We start from the raw sequence: 18,754 nt of genomic DNA on the forward strand, positions 1-18,754 counted from the left end.
TGTATTTACTTTACTTCGCATGGGGGGGGGGGAGTCCAACTTGGTCCACTTGGCACGGCGGCCACTGATTGGCCTATTGCAGCCTGCCCCGGGTGATTATGATGGTGGAGAATTTGGAAGTACTCGGAGAAAACCCTCCCCAGCGCCACTTTTTTCCACCACAAATCCCACTTGACCAGACCCGTTTACTTCACTTACTTTTTAATGGGGTTAAGCTGAGTCCACTTGGTACTGCGGCCACTATTGGCCTATGGTACCAGCCCCACATGGTAGATGATGGTAACTGTGGAGCAATTGATGGAATGAAAATTGGCAAGGGAAACCGAAGTACTAGGAAAAAATGTGTCCCAGCGCCACTTTGTCCACCGAAAATCCCACATGGCCAGACACGGGCTATCCCTCTCCCCCTTCCTGCCTTCCTCTTCTTTACGTTAAAACAGTATATCTTAGGGATATAGATCTAGTCAAGGTACTATCCCAGAATTTTCTTGAAGATACTGAGGAAGACCATGATAACGTCAGTCAGGATATCGATGTCGCAATAGAAAATACCCAGAAGTGTGAATAATGATAGGCCACTAGCAATTTAAACCATTAAAGGACAGTGATAATTATGTGTACCTGCTACTTTAACATTCAGTAACTTGACATTTGGGCCGCGCCATAGCTCAAGCGGTTAGTCGCTGGTTTCCCATCGTGGCGGCCCAGGTTCGATCCCGGGTCTCTTCAAGTGGGATTTGTGGTGGACGAAGTGGCGCTGGGGCGGGTTTTCTCCGAGTACTTCGGTTTCCCCTGCCAATCTTCATTCTACCAAATTCTCCATCATCATAATCACCCGGGGCAGATACAATAAGCTAATCAGTGGCCGCCGTGCCAAGTGGACCCAGCTGGACTCCACACCCCACTAAGCGAATTAAAAAAAAAGTTGACATTTCGCCCAGAGAGTATATTTATGGTTTTTTTTTTGTCCTCAGTAAGGACTGGCTTTGTTCTCCTATGCATAATTAGGTGACCGATCGAGGTCGTGTATGCTTCTTTAGACGCCTGATTGAGGGACAAAGATTTGAATAAAATGAGAGCTTGTTTGACAGAACACGTGACCTGTTTTAACCAACACGAATGGGCCTACAATTTACGCAGACGCAACAGAAGTCTAATGCACAATACCTTATGCAGTTGTAGCCTGTCGTTTGTAGTTCAAACGCAGATACGGACGACCCGGACGACCACGGATCAAAGGAGGAATAGGCAACATAACGCTGATGTTAAATAAGTAAGTAGATTATTCTCTTGTCGTATGATGTACGTGTGCCGGCTCAATATGTTTGGTGTTTTATTTAGAGCGTTATACGTAGGTCATTTCAGAAATAATGCACACAATTTTTTGTTTACGTCCATGTTTAATTTTTTTAATATCTCTTTACAGTCCTTCAATATAGTCCCCCTGCTTCTCAATGACCGAGTCCCAACGTATGGGAAGCTTTACTATTCCATCCAGGACACCATCTTTCTTTATCTGTCGAAGGCTCGGGTACTGCAGCAGAAAGCTCTTTCAGAGAGGGAAAACGACGGCCTCGCATAGGTTGTTTCAACTTTGGGAATAAGTCGAAGTCTGGTGGACTCACGTCCGGGCTGTAGGGAGCATGAGGCAACACCTCCCAACCGTATTGGCACAGCTTTTCTGTTGCAACATTGCCGATGTGCGGGCGAGCGTTGTCATGGAGAATGATAGGCGCAGCCTCGATCAACTGAAGTCGGTTTTTGTGCATTTTTCTGCTCAGATTTTGCATAAAGTCATGATAATAAACTGCTGTGACACTTTTCCCGCACGGAACTCTCTCTGTCACGATGATTCCTGGTGATCATAAGCAAAGATAATCATTTGTTTGATCTTTGATTGAGATCGTCGAAATTTTTTTGGTCATGGGGAAGATGGACCCCTCCACTCGTTGGAGTGTGATTTCAGCTCCGGTTCAAAGTCTCCAACCCACGTTTCATCAATAGCGACAAGTCGATACAACGTCGAATATTTTTTTCATCAAGGTTCAATGTCGAGGCGTTTCTGCTTCTGTTCAGCAGTCAAGCAGTGAGGGAACCATCGCGCAGAAATCTTTCTCTTCTTTAAATCCTTTGTAAGAATTCGGAATCCCCGTGGTTTCAGAAAGTTCCTCACATGTCGCACGACGATCTTCTTCAAGAGCATCTGACACAAGTTTCACACTTCGTTCATCTGTTGATGTTTTCGGCCTTCCTGGCCTTGGATCATCGTTTATGCTCACACGACCGCCACGAAAACGACTAGCCCAACGAGAAACTGTACTACGGTCCACTGTTAACTCGCCACAAACTTCACTTAAAGCACTGTGGATTTCTGTCGGGTTTTTTCCACGTAAAGTTTCGATCTTAATGTACGACCTTTGATCTTCAACAGTCACAATACCCGAGAACTGTGCTGGCTCCATTTCTAACTCACGTTATTTAGGAACAGAGTACATTATAAATGAAACAAAATAACGCGCTTCTTTCTCAAGCCCTGAACTGTTACTGACGTGAGGCTCACTGTTGTTGCATCATATAATCCGCAGTGTTGCCAACCTGTGCATTATTTATGAAATTACCCACGTATTTTCTTAATCATGATACATAATCCAGTAATACAAATATGATAATGACAATATATGCCGATAATTTTCACGTGTTAACCGTTTAAAGGCTGATTTTCTTTTAAGTAATATTCAGTTCGTGCCTCGCAGGAAACACATTACGTCTCCCCTACAGAGCCCAACCGGTTAATGCTCCTTAGGGAAACAGTCGCTGTTTATTGTGAGAACCATACGGAACCCACAAATACACTGTGTGTGCAGAATTCAGTGTTTTAGTATGTCAAAGCAGGTGGTACATATAGCTACCACTAGGCTTTAAAGGGATANAACCCGGCTTGCGAATACGCCTATAGTCTATCGAAGTGAATAGGTAAGAAACTGATATAGATATATATGGCCATAGATACCGTTACTATGTTATCAAAACGGGGAGAAGGTCAGGAAGAAAATTTGCATACAGAATTACGTATAAAGGTCAATTCATGCATTGATCGTTTCATACACGTAGCGTTTCCTGCACGACAAATATTCTTTAGTACTGTATTTATAGATACATTGATATCATCATGCTTCAATCGTTTCCTGTACGGTGCGGCACGGTCCATCTCCATGCGGGATTCTCGGAGAGAACATTTGTCTGATACGCTACGTTTCTGAACGTTCTGCGCCGGACCATAACGGAAGCAATACGTACAGTATGAAAGAGTCAGTCGTCTTCATACACCATTCAGCGACTACACCCACTTGTTCTCCCGGCCCATCTACCCTATAGCTAATCAAGTGACAGCTGGAGCTCTCAAACATATGAGGAGAAACAAAATTCTCAAAGAAATATGAATTTTTCTCAAGAATTTAACACGGTACAAGAACAAGCACTAAATCCTGTGCAAACGTCGGACGGACTTAGATATTATTATAATAATTATTATAATTATAATAATACAGTGTTTTCAGTAGTTATTATAATAACCTCTGATAACACTGTATTGCTACACAAGTAGAAATTAATTAATTAATTAATTAATTAATTAATATTCTCTTCTTCTAATAATAAAATTTATATAACACACAATTCATCAGTAGATAGATGCAACATGCTTACAAGAAAGTATGAGCTCGAATGGTTCCATGTCCGATGATATGAAAAGTTCGCACAAATGTCGTTCAGGAAACGCTACGTGTATGAAACGATCAATGCAGGATGATATGAACGGACCTTAAGTCGTTTGGGAATGTTTTCGCCCTAGAATCGTATATAGACTGAAATATGGATGGTGCCACATTTAAACATGTTTCGTTAGTTTTGATTTTTTTTTAATCGAGGAGGGGGCAGGTGCCTGGCTTTCCCCATCGGACAATGTAGACGGTACCACATTTAAAAATATTTTTATTTTCGGTATATATATCTTTTCTTCAAATTCTTTTCTCAAAATCCAGGAGGAGGGGAAAGTGCCTGGCGCTCCCCATCCTACAATATAGACGGTACCATATTTTAAAATATTTCTATTTTCTTCGTTTTTTCCATAATCCAGGGGGGAGGCAGAAGACTTGTTCGTACCCCCATACCGGTGCCCATGCACAGTAAACAGTGTGTTTGAAATCGTTAAAATATGCCAAGCCTCCTTCCTTTCTCTGTCAAGTTTCCACGTTGACTCTTCCCGACAGTCTCTCAGCCTCTGTGATAGAAAATAAAATTATTTCTATGCTTAACCAATTATGCTCCATGCCGTGGAGACGTATTTGGGAGCGGAGGTTTAGCTCCACCAATCTTAACCTCAGCACTAGATGGGAATGGTCAGCTTCACGGCCCAGTCGCTTTACCCCCGAGGAAATCGCCCCTGGCTCTCATTGGATAGGTGGCTGGGTGGGCCCCAAAGCCGGTCTGGACGCTGTGGTATAGAGAAGAATCTCTTGCCCCTGTCGGGCAAGCAGTTCAGCCCGTCACTATACCGACTGAGCTGTCCCGGGTCCCTAGCATCTGTAACAGCCCTATGAATCATTTAGTGCCCAGTTTTGGAATTTCACCCAACACCACGAAGAAGGTTCTGGGCTCCATCCAGAGCGCCATGCACTAGACATAGCTGGGTTCGTCCTCGGGGGCTGATATCAAATCTGCCATTGAACAGAGTTTGCCTGAGACTTGAGGTTACGTGGCGATAAAGAGTACGACAGGTGGTTACAAACGGTTTAGAGAGGTACCTTTACTGCCTCCATATTCTCACCCTGAAGATGGCGGCAGTATATTTGTTCCGAAACTTCGGTAACGACATACCGCACGGTGTCAGCAAGCAGGCTAGTCTAGTGCTAACTCTCTAGACTTATATCCGGGAAGTGCTCATTTCGAATTCGGCCGAGGCACTGGATATCCTGACTGGGATTTTGCTTGGCTTTCCTCAGTCCCTTAACGCAAGTTCCGGGATAGTACCTCAATCAGGCCAGGATCGCTTCCTGCTAAATAATTTTCAATTTATCGTTCGTTCTACCATCCGACGCTATGCGCTGCTGGAAGCATCATAATCTTGAAAACTCCAGTATGACGTTCAGCGGCGCTTCAAACCTAAATATCGCCCCCCAAATGACGAGAAATCCCCCCTTCCGCCACGAACTGAGAACAGATTAAGTTTCTTGAAACTTCACAATAAAATAAAATGTCCAGACACTGATATCGCACTTCGTGGTGCCCCAGGAGGAGAGGTCAACATCCTGGGAGGTCGTAGTGTCGGTCATTCGAAGCAAAAATGTGTATATGTACATGTGTCCTATTCCGAACGGTTTCCGAGATAGAGCTGTTTCACTGTACAGTTCCAAAACTGGTGATAAGAAAGAGATATTACGTACTGTCTCTAATACCGGTATTTATTGTTCAAGTGACAAAGTTAGTGCAGTTTACCTAGTATAATACTTACTTACTTACTTACTTACATACTTACTCATGAAGCTGAGCCCTTCTGGAGGAGCCGCCAATTCTGCAGCTACTCAAGAATTTCCCAGCATTTTATGGAAGCCGAAACCTAGTATAATACATTTTCGAAAATTCCACCGTCAACATCAGACGCCGGGATAGTGCAATCGGTGTAGCGACTGGCTACAGGCTGGATGACCATGGGGTCGGGGTTCGTGTCCCGATAGGTTCAAGAATTCTGACTTCTCCACGTCGTCCAGATCGGCTTTGGGGTCCACCCAACCTCCTATCCAGTGGGTATCGGGGGCTCTTTCCCAGGGGGTAAAGCGGCCGGAACGTGAAGTTGACCACTCACATCCACCTAGTACCGAGGTCAAGAAAATGTGGAACTATATATCCACTTCCCCATGCACCTTCATGGCGTAATGCTTACCACCGTCAACATCAGTGAATTTTTCCATGGCGTGTTGCTCGTCTGTACAGTGCACAGTGTACAGTGCAGTGNGGAATTTTGCATCTCGTGTGAGGACATGACGTGTTGCTCGTCTGTACAGTGCACAGTGTACAGTGCAGTGAAATAGCTGTATCTCGGAAACGGTTCGGAACAGGACAAATGTACATATATAATTTTTTTGCTTAGAATAACAGATAATATGACATCTCAGAATATTGGCCTTTCCTCCTGGGACACTCTGTATTTACGTTTTTACATTAACACCTTTGTATACTGCCAATTAATGGTCGTGACATAAGCAAGAGATCGCCAGAAATTAATTCACATTTAACGAAAATCGAATATGTAAAGTACACCGCCCCAGGCAGGCGGCCGATTTGTTCGCTGTTATCATTATTGCTGTTTTTGTGATCAGCATAATAAGCATTTGAGGAAACAACTCCTAAATTTTTAGGATATACATTAGGGCCCACAGAATAAAATTAAGCAACGGCAGTAAGTGTGTTTAGAAACTTCGCGAACACTTAGGAATATTCTAAATATCTAACTACCACTGCCATCTAGAAATTGAAGCCGCTCAATTTCTGTTGTGAAGGGTGGTTAAGTAAGCCAGAGGGTAGAAGGAAAATGGAAGGCCCAGATTTGAGATGGTAGGAAGATGCAGAGAATGATTTACGAGAGATTTAGATGCAGAGGCGGAGGCAAAAAAAAAAGATGAATAATAGAAAAGGAAGGGAAAGTGTATATAATAATAAAACTGGCATCTGTCGTAAAGGAGGACAAGATGCTTAGATAACTATAGGGCCAAAGAGTAAATGTATAAGTAAAATTATATTTGTAGCCAATATTCAAATATTATGGGATGTTTTCGTGTTTTTTTCAGAAGTGAAACTGTCTTTTGACGCGAGATTTACGAATAAAATTGACAAAATTCTCGAAATTTTCTACCAGTGAGCAGATATACAAAACCCAATCTGATTCAGGCAACGGACCGGCTATGTTTTTCGTTGTTTCTCCCCCAATTTGTAATTTTTTGGCAGGATTTCAGGCTCTCATACCTGTGACTATGAAGAGTTCTATCTTCTGGGATATAACGCCGGGTAGTCCGTTGAAAGCCGACCGACATTTTGGATAAAACATCTCTATATTCAGGGTCCAAGAATAGGCCAAGCAGGAAACCAGCGCGAAATCAGGTGGAAACCAGAGGTTTCATGTTAGTCTCTTGCTTGGCTTATTCTTCGACCCTGGAAGTGGAGGTGACATATTCCTTCGGACCGTCGGTTGGCTTTCAACGGACTACATGGCGTTATATTCCAGAAGACAGAACTTTTTTTACCTTTTTTGTTTATCGTGAGGTATCTAAATGGATTTCATTAACGTAGGTTCTTTTCCAAATTTTATAGACCATATTTTTTCAGTTATTGAAGAAATTTCATATAATGCGAAAGATGTAAAAAGTAAAGGTATCCCTGTACCAGGCCGTGGAGGCCCAAAGGGTTGTGAGGTGTTGAGGTTCCCACATTTTCTAGACAATCGCTCATAGATGGCGGCAAGGTTGTCAGCCGTAGGCGCCGGCCGCCTTTTACCCACAAGAATATTCCAATAATATTCTTGGTACTCATTTCTGTTAGAGGCTCAGTCGACCACAGGACCATAGTGCGGCTGGAAGGATTAGGTCAATTGAAAAAAAAACAGTGACCTCATCGGGACTTGAACCTGCGACCTTCCGGCTTGTAGCATAGTGCCCTATACAAAACATGAAGGTTCATAAAATTTCGCCATTGGCTACCCACCTACCTTAATCCATTTTAGTCCAGTCCACACATTTTTACACTTTACTTCTGTAAGATTCCTACTGTTCGGTGCCTTCCCCTGAAGGTTTCGGAACAGAATTGCCAATGCATTTCCCATGCAGTGATAGCATGTTACGTATCCAGCCCATATCAGCAGCCTACGTTACGTTACCTTGAAGCCGAGTCCATCTTGAGTAGCTACGCGGTAGCGTAGTTGGTTGAGGGGCTACAAGCCGGAAGGTCGCGGGTTCAAGTCCCGATGAGGTCATTGTTTTTTTTTCAATTGACCTAATGCTTCCAGGCGCACTATGGCCCTGGGGTTCACTCAGCCTCTAACAGAAATGAGTACCAGGAATTAATTAAATAATTTTCTTGGGGAGTAAAGCGTGGCCGGCGCGTAAGGCTGACAACCTTACCGCCATCTGTGAGCCGACTGTCTAGATAATGTGGGACCCTCAACGTCTCACAACCCTATGGGCCTTCACGGCCTGGTACAGGGATAGCTTTACTTTTTTTTTTTTTCATTGTCCGCTTTGTAGGGGACCCGAGGGAAGGCTACAGTGTTCCTATTTTAATATTATCTAAGCCTAGGTCATCTATGTGGTCGGAAATATAAAGTAAATTTATTCTATACTTAAAAGCGCGGAGCCGGGATATGGCCGTCGGTATAGCGACTTGCTACGTGTTCGATTTCCGGTAGGGTCAACAATTTTCTCATCTCCACGACGTCCACACCGCTCTGGGGCCCACCCAAAGGGGGCTCTTTCCTCGGGGATGAAACGGCGTGGCGTGAAGCTGACCACTCACCACCAACTAGTGCCGAGGTCAAGAAAACGTGGATTTATACATACACTCTCCCATACGTCTTCATGATATAGTGCTCAAAAGGGACAACTTTAACTTTTTTTACTTAATGAAGCACTGCGCCATGGAGACGTATGATGTCATGGAGGTATAGCTCCATCATTCTTAACCTCGGCACTAGATGGAGGTGAATTGTCAGCTTCACACCCCGGCCGTTTCAGCCTCCGGGAAAGAGCCCCCGGTTCTCGTAGAATAGGAGGCTGGGTGGGGCCCAGAGTGGGTCTGGACGCTGTGGAATAGAGTATAAATCTCTTCATCCTGCCGGGAATTGAACCCCGGCCATTCAGCTTGTAGCTATACCGACTGCGGTATCCTGGTTCATTTTCCGGCAGAAATTTTTGTATTCATCTCTCCCATGCATGTTCGAGATTGTGATGACAAATTTCGGACGGCTAGCCACTGTATTCTTGTAAAGAAGTCGCGGATCACAGTTTGAGAACTCACCTGGCAGCAGACGTCCTGTACCACACAGCTACGTACGTCCCGTGGTCCTGTCGGGGAGGCTGCCGGCGGCACTGTGCCCATCAGAGGCACAGCATCCACTGGCTCCAGCAGGACACGCCCCCCAGCCAATGGCGACAAGACACGCCCCCGACGGCGACAAATCAATGTTGAGCCCTAATGATGCGAGAGCCTCCCAGATGTATTAGAGCACAGTGGTTACTATATGTACCACCCGGTTTAGCGTCCAGAAATAATGTCCACAATGCATAGTTCTGTTCCTGGTTTCATATGATTTTCAAAGTTATGTTACGCCCGACGGTCAGTCAGCCACTCTGTCTTGGCGTCAAGCCCCCATCTCGGGTCCAAGACCAGATTTCTGTTACTGTCATGCAGTTGCGGGTTTCTTGATGCGGGGCGCCTTCTCTGACGACAGGGCGGGTCTATCGTTTACAATTGCTGCTGGTCCTCGCCAGCGCAGACATCCCCGGATCTTAGTCCCGCGGGACTCATGACCCTGTTTTACTGTCTCAGATTCGAGACTCCCCCAACCTGGAGGGCCAGGTCCTCGTATTTAGATCCCGCAGGAACAGGGTAGCCCAGTTATACCCCCAGACACTGGGTCCTTTTTCGTTGCCTTCTACGACTCACAGGGCTACGGTGGAGGTATTCGAACCCGCCTCCCCACGGTAATATGAGTTTCAAAATAAACAAGTTTATGTTTGTCATGGAGACGTGTTTTCTGTGAGGTAGGATCTGAATTTTTCAATAATATTAACATGATATTATAGACTTGATTTCCTCATGGTAGTAGTAGTCTGTTGTTTCGACTAAGCATTCACTCGGTTTCTAGACAGGGAAGTAGCTACATAAGCCTTCTGTCGTTGCTCCAGTTGGTTTTGTGGGCTCTCAGAATGGCATTTGCAGAAGCACAATCTTAACCAGTTCTTTTACTGATCTCTGTTATATCGGACCAAGTAAATGCATAAAAAGTGGTGAAGTCCCTGTTCTTCATTAAGTGTTACGCCATGAAGACACATGGGGGAGTACATGGCGTAAATTCACGTATTCTTGACCTCGTCACTAGCTGGAGGTGAGTGATCAGCTTCACGTCCCGGCCGCTTTACCCCCGGGAAAGAGCTCCCGGTACCCATTGGATAGGCTGGGTGGGCCCCAGGACAGGTCTGGATGACATGGGGAAGAGAAAAGTCTTACCCCTACCGGAACTCGAACTCCAACCTCTCGGCCGCCCAGCCCGTAGGCAGGCACTATACCGACTGCATAACTATTCTGTATTTTTTTTTTCTAACGAACACACCCTTAACATTTCGGAGGGCGTGAATAGGCCTTCAATTCAATGTACATCACATGACCTTAAGGCAGACTACATAGGGCTGGAGGCTATATTTTAGATCTGAAGATATCGCGGTGGTAACTAAGATGTGACGCCGTGTAGTCCAGAGGAACACACTGTCTCCATCTTGGGTTTCGAAGAGGAAAACATGCAAGGAGTCAGCAAGATGCAGGCTTGGCTTAGTCTTAAACCCTGAAGATGTAGGTAATATGTTTCTCTGAAACGTAGCTGTAATTCTACCGGACTCTACAGCGTTACATCCCACTACTTTTCCGTCTCCTGTTTTATCTCTTTCGATCTGCTTCTTTAACGAAGCAGCTAAGGTAACGCTATCTCTGTAACAGGCCTTGGAGACCCATAGGTTTGTGAGACGTCGAGGCTCCCACATATTCTAGACAGTCGGCTCACAGTTGGCGGTAAGGCTGTCAGCCTTACGCGCCGGCAGTTCTTTACCGCCAGGAAGATTCCTGGTACTCATTTCTGTTAGAGGCTGAGTCGATCCTACGACTATAATGTGGGTGAAAGGATTAGGCCAACTGAAAAAATTGAATGATTCCAAAGGGAATCGAACCCGCGTCCTTCCGGCTTGTAGCAAAGTACCTCAACCAACTACGCTATTGCGTGCTCCTCTTCTTCCTTGTATAACCTTTGTAAGTCACTATTCACTAATCATTATCATCATTAGATATCGTAATGTCCAAGAAATAAATCATGAAAGAATAAAACAATTTGTCGGACGAATTTAATTTCATTGAAATTGGCCTATTTTAAAACCCCCAATTTACATGAACAGTTTCTCAAGAAACGAGACATCATAAGAAAAGTAATAGTTATAAACTCCGAATACAGAGGGCATCGAGGTGGCCAGCTTTTGTTTGAAATATGTGTTGACATTTAAATGTTAGGCTATGGGCTGGACGACAGGGGCATCTGGGTTAGATTCCCTGCATAGGCAACTATTTTTTTTTCTACTTCGTAACGTCTATGTCGGCTTTGGGGCCCATCCAGCCTCCTATGCAATGGATACCAGGGCGGGGCTGTATCCGCAAGGGTCAAACGGCCGGAACAAGACGCTGACCACTCGCCTTCCTCTAGTGCCAAGATTAAGAATTGTGGAGCTATATCTCCAGTCCCCCATACGTCTTGATGACATGTTGCTCAATTAATCAAGCACAGGGACAACAGGAAGATAAGTAATGTGTACTCTATGTAGACCTGATGTGACCGCTGTGGTGAAAATGGTAATGAACCTTGGGGTCCCATTCTTTAGTAGTTGAGCGACTGGAGACTTGTCAAGAAGGACTCAGCTCTGTGGATTTACTTCCGCTATGGGCGTGCTTTGAGAGTCTCTGGTTAATTAGTGGCAAGAATTTTTGCGACGCCGTCAACAAAGCTACGATGTCTGGACACTTGACAGCCGGCGTCATGCCCAGCCCGTACCAGTCCCCTCACGAACCAATCAATAACGGGCCAATTACTCGGGAATCGAACCTCAGAGCGGGTCCGACCGGGTGAAGCCTATTACTGTTTCAGTTGTAATCGTTCCTTTACACGATTTCGAATAATTCACTACAGAACAAAATTGATATTTTTCCGTAAACGGTGAATTTCGCGACACTCCGGCTTCATATTTTGGTGTCCTGGGTTCAGATTTCCCTCCAGAGAACGGCTGGACTGACTAAAATTTTTCGTGGTTTGTCTCAGTCCCCTCAGTGATTAATGCGAGTTAGTAATAATGTAATATAGAATTCTGGTGGCCGGTCACAGTGGCCGCGCAATCTAAGACATGAACCGTCTTCGCCCGCTGACACACTTGGATCGTTAGTTCGAATCATACTCAAGGCATGGATATCTGTGTGCGTTTATTCTGTTTGTTTTGTGTATAAGTAGAGGCCTTGCGACGGGCTGATCCCCCATCCAAGGAGTCCTACCGACTGTTTATAGATTATGAAACTGAAGCAAGGCCCAACAAGGGGCTGTAGAGCCATGATAGAATAGAGTTTTGATGGGTGCACCTCTGAACTTGAAATATCCTCAGATTAGAAGTGAGAACGGTCAAAATCCTAAATACACGTCAATCAATTATTTGCTTTTAATTTGTTCTTTGCCTAAAGCCAGAATTATACTTCAAATTAACGCAGAATCTCATCCTTTCACATCCTTTCCAATTTATTATTCACTAATTATCGTACGGTTCGATGTTATATTGTCTGAGTTTCCGATATCGTTGCTAAATCAATCATAAATCAATATTTAAAACCTGTAGCCCGTGTCCTGACCAGACCCCTGCCGGTGCCTGATGAAGATCTTGCGTTGTAGTGAGCGATAGTTCCGCGCGTCGCCGTTAGGTGTAACGGAGGCGTGGTTACCACGGGAACGTCGCTTGTTGAAAAAACTGTCAGACTCCGGAGGTGCAGTCATGTCCTACAACTTCAGTGCCAATCAGGTATGTTCTGAGGTGTTAACTGAGAAGTAGCGTAATTGAAACTGCCTTAATTGGGGTCGAACCCAGGGAAACTTGAATCACCACCGCTAGTGTTAACGTACTGAAACCGTATCGTGTACATTAAGTCGACCAAATCTGTTTTTTTTCTATAGCTTATATTTCTCACTCTTTTGTAGCATTGTTTTAAAAGTGTTGCTTCATGCTGAGGTGGTTGTAAATTATAAATTTTGATCACTTAGTTGCCAAGTATTTCAAACCTTTAAACCCAGTGGTTACTATATTTACCATATGCTATAACATACTAGAACTATGCATTCTGCCCACAGTGTGTTTGTGTTCCGTCCGATTCTCGCTGTAAACAGCGACTGTTTCCCTAAACTTTATTAACTGGTTTGGCTCTGTAGCGGAGACGTAATGTGTTTCCTATGAGGTACGAGCTGGATTTGTATATATTATTTGGAAGAAATTCAGTCTTTAAAGGGTTAAAGCATTCGTAACATTTGCGAGGAAGTTCAGGAAAAATTTAGTCCATTTACAGTAACCGGTCGTTTAGAACGAACTCAGGCCTCCCGAACAGAAAGTTGGCATTAATGTCTGATATATTAATGGAGTAGCACTTAAGTTTTACGTTCCATGGAATAGAACTGATGCTGATGTCGAACTACTTAACAACTCAGCAACAAACTGACTGTTTGATAGCAGAACCCGAAAATTAAACACCACTAATAAAAAAGTCCCTCCAACGACCAAAATGCTACGTTATGCCATTTCCGTATACGTCACGTCAACACAACCATTTTCACTGAGATCGCTATAAGCCCCCATATCTCCGGACTTCTAAGTACCGTTTTGCAATGTTTTTCAATGAAAAGTCTCTGTGAATTTTTCCCCCATGCTAACTACATTCCCAGCCTATCTAAGATAAAAAAATCGACCCTGTGCCTAAATAATTGAGCACTGCACCATGAAGGCGTATGGGCGAGTGGATGTATAGATCCACGTTTCCTTGACCTCAGCATTAGTTGGAGGTAAGCCACTTTGCCCCCCGGAGAAAGAGCGCCCGGTACCCATCGGATAGGGGGCTGGGTTGGCTCCAGAACCGGTCTAGACGTTGTGGAAAAGAAAAAATTCTTGCTAACTAGCCTATATAAGCCTTCTGGGTTTCACAACAATGCTACATGACTTGCATAAATAAAAAAGTTAACCATTGTGTAAATATTAAAGCAAGTAAACCCGTTGCTAGGCAACAATCTAGAAGTAAGAAACTATACAACAACCACTGCTAAGTAACGGCTCCACAAACAAGCATGTTTCCACGGCAGCAAGAGAATGCAGAAGTAGCGGAAGAGCCGTTTTCTACGCGGTCCGTCCAGTGATGTTATAAGCAGGACCAGTTGGTAGTTGTAGTCAGAGGACTGCTGGCATTCAATCGTTGCGAGCTGTTGTTAGAAACTGGCAGCTGAAGTCAGAGACAGGTCGGAAACCTAGAGGAAGGGGAACGTCCGCCATTGGAATCCACTGCCAAGCAACAACAGTGATGACAAGACTGTGAAAACCAGTGTGTGTAATAATGAACTGTAATCACGCGCTCTGTCAAAGAGTCCAATAAATCCGGTCATCAGTCCAAACCCCGTCTATAGTCACAATCTATCAATTGACTATCCACTTGCTTCATCCATCTTAGGTACAGATTATTCTAGATATTTTATTTTAAAACGATTCTAATTTATATACATCCTTGTCTTAAACGAAGAAACCATGTTTCATGTCCATACAAAAGAACTATAAATGACGCTTTTCATGTATAGGGATTATTTCTACGAGGCTTAGGAAGTCGACACTTATCCAACCTCGCAGTAACACCTTTCGGGGAGACTTTCTGTCTCCACTTTACTGGTACGATAATGGATTTGAGATTTCGTGGGAGAAAGCAACCATTCCCCATACAGAATTTGAGGTTCTTACAGCGGTGGTTATGAAGAGTACTATCTTCTGGGAGATAAGGCCGTGTAGTCCGTTGAAAAGCAATCGACGTTTCGGAACAACATATGGCCTCCATCTTCAGCCATCAGTAGAACTCTGCTTGCCACCTTTAACTTTGGTTTCTTCTTCGACACTGAAGATAGAAGCAACATGTTCCTCCGAAACGTCAGTTGACTTTCAACTGATTCCATGGCTTTATATCACAGAATGTTGTACTCTTCACAGACATTGCCTATTTTAATTTGTATTTATTGAGGAAAACCTCGAAAGAAATCAATGTGGTCAGTCGACTGCCGTACTGACTACCGACCCCGGTAGCTGTAGAACATGAAAGAGTCCCGAAATAAGCTTTGTGCTGTAATTTTCTGCCTTACACGTGATTTTCTCACATTTGTCTTAAATCTGTTCCGAAATAATTTCGAAGGCCATATAAGGCCCCCAGACCTGATTACGGAAGGTCCAAGGATAATTACATATTTAAATACTTAGAGTAATTTATTTTATATCCATTTATGTATCTGTGGTTTATTTAACGATGCTTTCGATAGCTGAGGTATATAGCAGCGAGTTGTGGGATGATTAATGAAATGTGAATGGGAAATTTAGAGGGAAGGAAGTGGTCGTGACCTGTTTCAATGTACAATCTTGCGCTCGTCTGGAAGAACTGAGGAAAAATTACGAAAATCTCTATCATTAAGTCGAGATTCAAACCGATCACCTAATGAATGCAAGCCCGAAGTGTTACCCGCCCCCCGAAACGAATTTTCTCAGTGAGGATTTATTTTATTTTTGGTTTATTTATCGACGCTTTCAGTTACTGAGATTATATAATGTCCAATTATGGGGTGATTAGGAATTAATGAATTGAAAGGGATGTGGAAGGAAGCAGTCGTTACATATTTGATGTACTACGGCTTCATCTATGGGGGTATGTGATAGCATAGTTGGTTGAGGCACCATGTTACTAGCCCATAGGTCACGGGTTGGATTCCCGATGATATTATTGCATTTTTCAATTGATCTAATCCTTCCAACCGCCCTATGGCCCTGGGGTCGACTCAGCCTCAAACAGAAATGAGTACCAGGAATCTTCGTGAGAGGTAAATGGCGGCCGACGTGTAAGGCTGAGTACCTCACCGCCATCTGTGAGTCTACTGTCTAGAAAATGTGGGAGCCTCGACGTCTCACAGCTATATGGACCTCCACGGGCTGTTACAGGGATACCTTTGCCTTTTTACGGCTTCAGCTAGAGGAAAATTGGAAGGAAATCACTGCCGATGTACACTTCGAATTTTGGCCGTTTTCACCTCGAAAATAGACTTGAAGACGCTTAGATTTGCCACCCATCGAAACTGTAAGCTGCTTCGTTACCAGTTCGCAGTCTTCACCTTTCTCCTCAAATAGCTTCACGTGCCCCTGGACACGCGAGCAGTTGCACAAATTCAATCAAATCGCGTGATGGGTTTCGAAGTTAAGATACGATTCATAGGTCAAGGTTCATTGTGCGTCTATGCTTCTTGTTTAGATAACCTAATCCTACCACCCGCACTATGATTCTGGGATCGACTCAGCCTCGAACAGAAATGAGTACCAGCAATCTTCCTGGGGGTAAAGGGCGGCCGGCGCGTAAGGCTGACAGCCTCACCGTCATCTATGAGCCGATTGCCTAGAAAATGTGGGAGCCTCGACGTCTCACAGCCCTATGGGTCTCCACGGCCTGTTACAGGGATAACTTTTACAGTGATATTTTGTAATTTATTTTCGTCATCACTACCTATATCATTAAATTTAAAATTTATGTGTGTACTGAGTTTTTTCTTCTTTTAAGACTACCTTTTACTTAAGAAATCCGGATTGTCGCTTAATCCGAATGAACTCTCCCTCCCAATTAATCTGGATTACCGAGGTTTTACTGTATGCCTACCTATTATAAAATCATTGGGCTTAAATTAAATAGAGAAAACTATAAGCGATCTTATACGCCCGCGTCAAGGTTATAAAATTCTTACAGTCATTGTGCTTCTGGACATTATCTATCCTCCTGTTTTTATTTAAAACACGCAACGTTTCGGAGACTGGATTCTGTCTCCGTCTTCATTTGGGCCCAATCGATAGAACTAGTATATCTCCGAAGGTAGCTCTATCGACTGGGCCCAACTCAGTAGGTTTTACATGAAGACGGAGACAGAATCCAGTCTCCGAAACACTGTATTTCTTTAAATAAAGACAGGAGGATGGATAATGTCCAGAAACATGTACCATCGTCACAAATAACATTCTGTTTTAGGAGAAAAGAACACCTTCGAGCAGACTCTATAACGCGCCTCGTCCTGCTGTTGCCGGAGTGACATCACTTTGATTTACTAAGTACGCCTGTTTATGCCCATAAACATAAACCATTTTCCTCTCCGACGAATACAACTCCCATTAGTAACCAAAATATTCTGCATTACTTTACTTCAGAAACGTCTCTTGAGTTCGGGCGGCTTAAGCCCCGTGCAGTGTACGGGACCCGCTTGACGTGCCACGCCTCCGGACCAATGAGACTTGCTCCGCTGAGTCTGAGCAGAAGTAATTAGAGACTGGATCGATGTGCTTCTGTCATTCTGTGTACAGTATCGGACATGACTCCACGGGAAGCGATCGTACTTTGATTTAGGTTCCTGGCAACCTCCTGGACCGTCCCAGAGAGTAAGTTAACGGCCTCAGCTTCGAATGTTTGTCACTTTGTAGCGCTTATGGACATAGCACTGTCTTGCAATTAGAGTGTCCATGCGTAGAGAAATTTGTTATTAGTTTGTGTTGCACTGTGACTCCTTGACACGTTTGGAAAGTGTTGGGAAAAAAACTGCATAATGAGGAGCTTCATAATTAGAACAATCAAGTCAAAGGTGAGATGGGCTGGGCATGTAGCACGAATTTTGGCGAAGATGAGCGCACTGGGGAGACCTAGACGTAGGTAGGAGGAAGAATATTGTCACGTGTATTAGTGACTTTACACGCGGGTTTGAATTAGCAAATAGATTTTTTGGATATTCGGATATTCACCAGGTGGAAATATAACACTTCGTAACTACGAACAATAATATCACTCTAAAAGTTAGTGCAACTACACCACATAAAGACTGGTTAAAATTATTAGGCAGCCTTGAAAGTAGACAACGCCTCGAAGGGTGTCACTTCGCGTATCTCTCTTTTAAGAAGTCGTTACTATGTAACCTACAATTTGTTGCTGCGGTTATCCATTTTCAACAGTGAAGCAGTGAACCATAGAACCGTTGCGTAGCAATGGACTTTATTCTTTACGCTTTGGAACGTGTTTACCTATTCGTTTCCTAAAAACGGCCCAATCTGTCACAACAATAAAACGGATCTTAGAGTTATAGGCCGGGGTTGTATAGAATGGATTGATCTGGCTCAGGATAGGGAGCAGTGGAGGACTCTTGTGAACACGGTAGTGAACCTTCGGGTTCCACAAAATGTTGCGAAATTCTTGAATAGCTGAGGAACTGGTGGCTTCTCGTGAAGCTGTCAGTTCCGTGGAGTTAGCTAATTGTGAGAGTTGGCAGTTTAGTAACGAGAATATATTCACGGACACTGCATTAGATTTTGTTCTGAGCTGTGGTGGTATCCTTCAGAACAGGCCTCTCCTGTAACTGTACATGAATTTCAGCGTTGTTTCCAAATGTGAAAGCTCTTCCAGAAGTCAGTCTCCTGCTGGTTGTTCAGAATGGGCTTCGTGGCCTTCAGAATCTCTTCCACGATTCCAAAAACGTGATCTCCTGAGATGATTCTTCATGGTAGGGGAGAGAAAAACGTCAGACAGAGCGAGATGTGGTAAGTAAGTGGGGTATTTCTTTTGGGAGAGGGGGCATCGATGGTTATTTGGTCAGGTAGATTGCTGGTGGTCCTCG

At 44.0% G+C, this 18,754-nt stretch overlaps 1 protein-coding gene across 5 annotated transcripts in view; it reads left to right on the forward strand.

The window, feature by feature from the left end:
- Positions 1-1,195: 1,195 nt before the first annotated feature.
- The window catches only part of LOC111874200, a 40,298-nt gene continuing 22,739 nt past the window's right edge, over positions 1,196-18,754 (forward strand). For 2 of the 5 annotated variants that reach the window (XM_033755369.1, XM_033755370.1), the window contains exons 1-2: positions 1,196-1,273; positions 17,304-17,531. The gene's annotated coding sequence lies outside the window, so the exon portion shown is untranslated. The remainder of the gene's footprint in view (positions 1,274-17,303; positions 17,532-18,754) is intronic. The other 3 variants (XM_023869496.2, XM_023869494.2, XM_023869497.2) reach the window with 2 other exon arrangements.

Source organism: Cryptotermes secundus, unplaced genomic scaffold (assembly GCF_002891405.2).
Source record: "Cryptotermes secundus unplaced genomic scaffold, Csec_1.0 scaffold26, whole genome shotgun sequence".
Taxonomy (NCBI): domain Eukaryota; kingdom Metazoa; phylum Arthropoda; class Insecta; order Blattodea; family Kalotermitidae; genus Cryptotermes; species Cryptotermes secundus.